This window comes from Balaenoptera musculus, chromosome 9 (assembly GCF_009873245.2).
Source record: "Balaenoptera musculus isolate JJ_BM4_2016_0621 chromosome 9, mBalMus1.pri.v3, whole genome shotgun sequence".
Classification (NCBI taxonomy): Eukaryota; Metazoa; Chordata; class Mammalia; order Artiodactyla; family Balaenopteridae; genus Balaenoptera; species Balaenoptera musculus.
Window position 1 is genome coordinate 39,621,689 of NC_045793.1, and position 6,197 is coordinate 39,627,885.

At 38.0% G+C, this 6,197-nt stretch overlaps 1 pseudogene; it reads right to left on the reverse strand.

Annotated features, from left to right (window-relative positions):
- Nucleotides 1-5,377: 5,377 nt before the first annotated feature.
- On the reverse strand, nt 5,378-5,535 carry LOC118901371 (annotated as a pseudogene).
- Nucleotides 5,536-6,197: the final 662 nt, after the last annotated feature.

Genomic DNA, 6,197 nt, shown 5'->3' on the forward strand with positions numbered 1-6,197 from the left:
TAATGCACAGAAATCTCTTGCATTCCTATATATTAATGATGAAAAATCTGAAAGAGAAATTAAGGAAACACTCCCATTTACCATTGCAACAAAAAGAATAAAACACCTAGGAATAAACCTACCTAGGGAGACAAAAGACCTGTATGCAGAAAACTATAAGACACTGATGAAAGAACTTAAAGATGATACCAACAGATGGAGAGATATACCATGTTCTTGGATTGGAAGAATCAATATTGTGAAAATGACTATACTACCCAAAGCAAGCTACAGATTCAATGCAATCCCTATCAAATTACCAATGGCATTTTTTACGGAGCTAGAACAAATCATCTTAAAATTTGTATGGAGATACAGAAGACCCCGAATAGTCAAAGCAGTCTTGAGGGAAAAAAATGGAGATGGAGGAATCAGACTCCCTGACTTCAGATTATACTACAAAGCTACAGTAATCAAGACAATATGGTACTGGCACAAAAACAGAAACATAGATCAATGGGACAAGACAGAAAGCCCAGAGGTAAACCCACGCACCTATGGTCAAATAATCTATGACAAAGGAGGCAAGGATATACAATGGAGAAAAGACAGTCTCTTCAATAAGTGGTGCTGGGAAAACTGGACAGCTACATGTAAAAGAATGAAATTAGAAGACTCCCTAATACCATACACAAAAATAAACTAAAAATGGATTAGAGACCTAAATATAAGACCAGACACTATAAAACTCTTAGAGGAAAACATAGGCAGGAAACTCTCTTACATAAATCACAGCAAGATCTTTTTTGATCCACCTCCTAGAGTAATGGAAATAAAAACAAAAATAAACAAATGGGACGTAATGAAACTTCAAAGCTTTTGCACAGCAAAGGAAACCATAAACAAGACAAAAAGACATCCCTCAGAATGGGAGAAAATATTTGCAAATGAAACAATGGACAAAGGATTAATCTCCAAAATATATAAACAGCTCATGCTGCTCAATATTAAAAAAACAAACAACCCAATCCAAAAATGGGCAGAAGACCTAAATAGACATTTCTCCAGAGAAGACAAACAGATGGTCAAGAAGCACATGAAATGCTGCTCAACATCACTAATTATTAGAGAAATGCAAATCAAAACTACAACGAGGCATCACCTCACAGCAGTTAGAATGGGTATCATCAGAAAATCAACAAACAACAAATGCTGGAGAGGGTGTGGAGAAAAGGGAAACCTCTTGCACTGTTGGTGGGAATGTAAATTGATACAGCCGCTATGGAGAACAGTATGGAGGTTCCTTAAAAATCTAAAAATAGAATTACCATATGATCCAGCAATCCCACTACTGGGCATATAACCAGAGAAAACCATAATTCAAAAAGACACATGCACCCCAATGTTCACTGCAGCACTATTTACAATAGCCAGGTCATGGAAGCAACCTAAATGCCCATTGACAGACGAATGGATAAAAAGAAGTGGTACATATATACAATGGAATATTACTCTGCCATAAAAAGGAACGAAATTGGTTCGTTTGTTGAGACGTGGATGGATCTAGAGACTGTCATACAGAGTGAAGTAAGTCAGAAAGAGAATAACAAATATCGTATATTAACGCCTATATGTGGAACCTAGAAAAATGGTACAGATGAACCGGTTTGCAGGGCAGAAGTTGAGACACAGATGTAGAGAACAAACGTATGGACACCAAGGGGGGAAAGCGCCGGGGTGGTGGGGGTGATGGTGTGCTGAATTGAGCGATTTGGATTGACATGTATACACTGATGTGTATAAAATGGATGACTAATAAGAACCTGCTGTATAAAAAAAAATAAATAAAATAAAATTCAAAAAATAAAAAAAAAGCAAAGAAAACCCCACACTGAGGTCAAAGAGGAGCACCAGTAGCACAGGAGGATCTTCTGAATGTTCCCCTTCAGCTCCTTCAGGATGATGGGCTGGAAGACGGTAAGTCTTCCCTAGGAGCTCATGGGCCTCTATGAGTATTTTTGGTATTCTCTTCCTATCATGAGGTTTAGCCTTGTGACAGCAAACTCCAAATCTCGTAAGAGTGATTTGGACTGGGCAGCTACTATCTTTTTCTACCAAACACATTCCCACCAATTTTCCCCCTCACCCACTGTGCAAAGCTGTCTGGAGAGTTATGTGTATAAGGTGAGCTCATCAAAGTTGGATGAAGGGAAAAAGAAAGGCTCTGCCCTGGAGAGAAGTTTTTGGCTCTATACACAGAAACAGAAAGAAGAGGACAGACTCTAAGCAATATCCTAGTGCCCAAAATAAGATAAATGGACTAATAGAAGTCAGAAGTAAGAAAAATAAACAATGACAGGACAATGACACCAGACTACATGCCTCAGTTGTTAGTGGTGACGATAGCAGACAACTTAGAGAAAGGAATTTCTAAATCTCTTTTGGATTCCTCTAGTTTAGATAGTTTAAATAGGGCTTTTATCTTTTCTGCTGGCATATTCATATAGGAACTACAAAAACTAGTGGTCACTAATGGCTTTGATTTTGAAACTTTGAATCCTTTTGCAAAGCAAAACTACACATTGACTATAAAAACCAAAACTCGGATGGCCACATGTGGTCTTTAAAAACAACTGAACATGTGAACACAAATGGTCTGATTCTCTTTTTTTCCTACTGTCAACGCCTTAATCAGATAAACTGACATTACCTGAATTTTGACTTACTTTACAGAGCAAACCAATTCAATGAGAAAATGTTAACTAGCCATTCATCATAGATAGGACAGAAAGCCCAGATTAGGAGTAAGGAAAAGCAAGATGATCATTTCACATCCCTGAGGTCTCCAGGCATTCGTAGAGTACCTCCTACACTGGCAGGCCCAACGACATTCACAAAGTAAGCCCTTCTGAAGTCATCAGTGTGTACTCTCACCTCCCACTCGAGAGGTCTGTGTTTAGTGACAGTCATCTCATAAAAGCTCCTTATGCAACATCATGTGTGTCAAGGTTGATAAAACAATATTAACATTTGTGTTTCTTGATTCTCAAATCTATATTGTCAATTTAAGCATCCAAATGCTGTCGGTGTTTTCATCTTGTTATGTGCATTTACATATGTATATAAAAATACATCACACAGCATGACTAACCACTTCCTTCAGGTTCATGAGTATACATTTTCCAAAGACAAGTATTTTCAGCTCCCTGATGTTGCAAGTATCCTGAACAGCGGTTATTCTGGAAATATGTGATTGCACCAACATCAGCAGTAGCGAGGAGAAAATAGATGTGACTTCGGTATGCTTAATTTATCATATTTTTAGCAATTTTCTGAGAAGCACTCTGCATTTGAAGCAAATTTCTATTAGATGGAGAGTATTTTCCAGGTATTAATTCAGCTAAACTATTAGTTCCTTAATGGTTCTTTTAAATAACTGAATAATTAATTTTAAAGGACTTTTTTGAATGCTCCCTCAAAATGTGTCCATATTCATTGTTATCTTTGTAAAACTGCCAAATCACTAGCATAAAACACATTGGTCTTTCATTGCATCGAATCATGAATCATTTTCCTTCCTTAAAGATTTAGGGGAACTCAGTGTATAAATATTTTAAAATTATTTCCTGGAAGTTTCCTTGGCCTTCTAGCGATAATAGATTGCCCTTCTGGGTCAACCTCATTCCATCCATACGTCCTAGATAACATTAAAAAATACAATCTCTTTAATCCTCTCAGATTGTAAAAAAAAAAAAAAAAAATCACTATCCTATGTCCAACACAACATGAGCATTTTCTCCTTAAACCACATCCACTAGTGGTAGTATGCCATATTTTCACAAAGAAACAAATTTAAATGCACCTTATCTGCATCCTTTGCTTCATTTCATTATCAAGACAGAAAATGTCAAAGCATATGTTCAGAGAAGCAAGCCATTAAACAAAGAGGTTTGCACATTGTTTTTCTTAGGTTTAAAATTCCAAATCATATAATAAGAATAGGTAAAAATATATAAACGTGTAACTTTATTAGATTCATTTAATTTGGTCACCTTTTCCAAAGTCAGCAGAAAGAAACCAAAAGATCACTGGCTGGAATCAGGGGGACTGGGTTCTGGTCAATGTTCTGATACTTGCTCTATGAACTTGGAAAGCCCGTGCCTCAGTTTCCTTATTTGTAAAATGAGATAACAACACTTCCCCTGTGTACCACACAGAGTTGTTGTAAGAATCCATTTTTTGGGGCTTCCCTGGTGGCGCAGTGGTTGAGAATCTGCCTGCCAATGCAGGGGACACGGGTTCGATCCCTGGTCTGGGAAGATCCCACATGCCACGGAGCAACTAGGCCCGTGAGCCACAATTATTGAGCCTGCGCGTCTGGAGCCTGTGCTCCGCAACAAGAGAGGCCGCAATAATGAAAGGCCCGCGCACCGCGATGAAGAGTGGCCCCCACTTGCCGCAACTAGAGAAAGCCCTCGCACAGAAACGAAGACCCAACACAGCCATAAATAAATAAATAAATAAATAAAAATTGTATAACTTAAAAAAAAAAAAAAAGAATCCATTTTTGTAGACACCTAGATACATAATTTATTAACAAACCTTTCTCATACTGTGAAGTTAAATATGAGTGGGAATCATTATTGTCGCTACAATTATTATGTGCATAAGACACATGATGGAATCCAGAAAGTGAACTATCATTAAGTACTTTGTTGTTCCATAAACTTTACTCTAATAGTTAAAAGATTTATCCATGCATAAGTTTATAATATATTGTTGTAATCAGAGTGTGAATATAACATCCATAAAATTTACTGCAAAGATTCACTACCTTTCTCCAATATGCCCAGCCCTTCTGTTCTTTTCTCCCTACCCTACCAATAGGGTATGTACAAGAAGCCGTAGTTTTTTTTTTTTTTTTTTTTTTTCAAAGTGTAAAGGGTTTTTTTTAATTATGTGTAACACAAAGTTATTTAAGTCAATAAATTTTTAAGGAATTTCACATGTTCTGATTCTTTCCACTGCCAATCACCTTAGTTCCTCCAAACTCATAATCTTCAAGATAAAGTAGCCCTTTCAAAAAGAAGTTATCGTGTGAGTCAGCCCACAATTCTTTCAGTTAGGCTTCTTTGATCTCCAATGAAATATGGACACACTTCAAAATTCCCCACCTGTAATCTTTGGGATCCAATTTCCTCAAGCGATTTACTTTAGGACCGTGTTTAGGGTCAGGCGATGGATCTGCCTGGTTCTGAATTTGACACCCTCTAAAAATGTATTAGGTTCAAATCATATTCACTCCTAAGCCATCACACCCTAGAACAGTACAGATCATTGGGATATGCCAATACCTAAGATAAAAAGTTTGTTAGGTTTTTCATAGTTTACTTGGCAGCTCTGTCTTGTAGTTCTTTCCCACAGATCTAACAGGTAGTTCTATGAGTAAAGGAAACCACACAGTTAATCTATGAGGCGTGAAGCTGTAGTTTTTTAATCTATTATCACGACTGTACATTTTTTAAAGTCTTTCAAAACACTTAAAATGACCTCTAATTAATTGTTGCCAAGATGATAAGATTTTGATGTCTATGAGGCTTTGTTACAATTTATAATGCTTTGTATGTTGTTCACAAAAACAGTTAACAGGAGGGAGGTGGGGAGTTTATTCCTTGGGAATATCCAAGGGTAGAATAAATATGCCTGGGACTGGGTTAGAGGTACTCAGAGCTAGAGCTTAGGTGGAAGATCCCCTCATTTGCATTGGCAGAACCAGAAAAAGAGTAATAGATAATAAATTACTTTCCTAGAGCTGCCATAACAAATCACCACAAGCTTCGTGGCCTAAAACAACATAAGTTAATTCTCTCACAGTTCTGGAGGCCAGAAGTCTGAAATCAAGGTGTCAGCAGGGCCATGTTCCTGCTCAACGCTCTAGGGGAGGATCTTTCCTGGCTCCTTCCAGCTTGAGGCGGCCCCTGGTGATCCTCGGCTTGTGGTAGCGTGACCCCAGTCTCTGCCTCCGTCTTCACAGAGGCTTTTGCTCTGTATCTCTGTCTCAGTCCCCTTCAGTCCAAGCTAGCAGTGTTTCAACATTCTCAAAAACCTTGTAGGCCTACCATGTATGTCATGGGATCCACACCATTAGACGGGAGGTCCTCCACAGATCTTTCCTGGATAACCCCATCTCTATTACTGGTGCCTGCTGAATTGGTTGA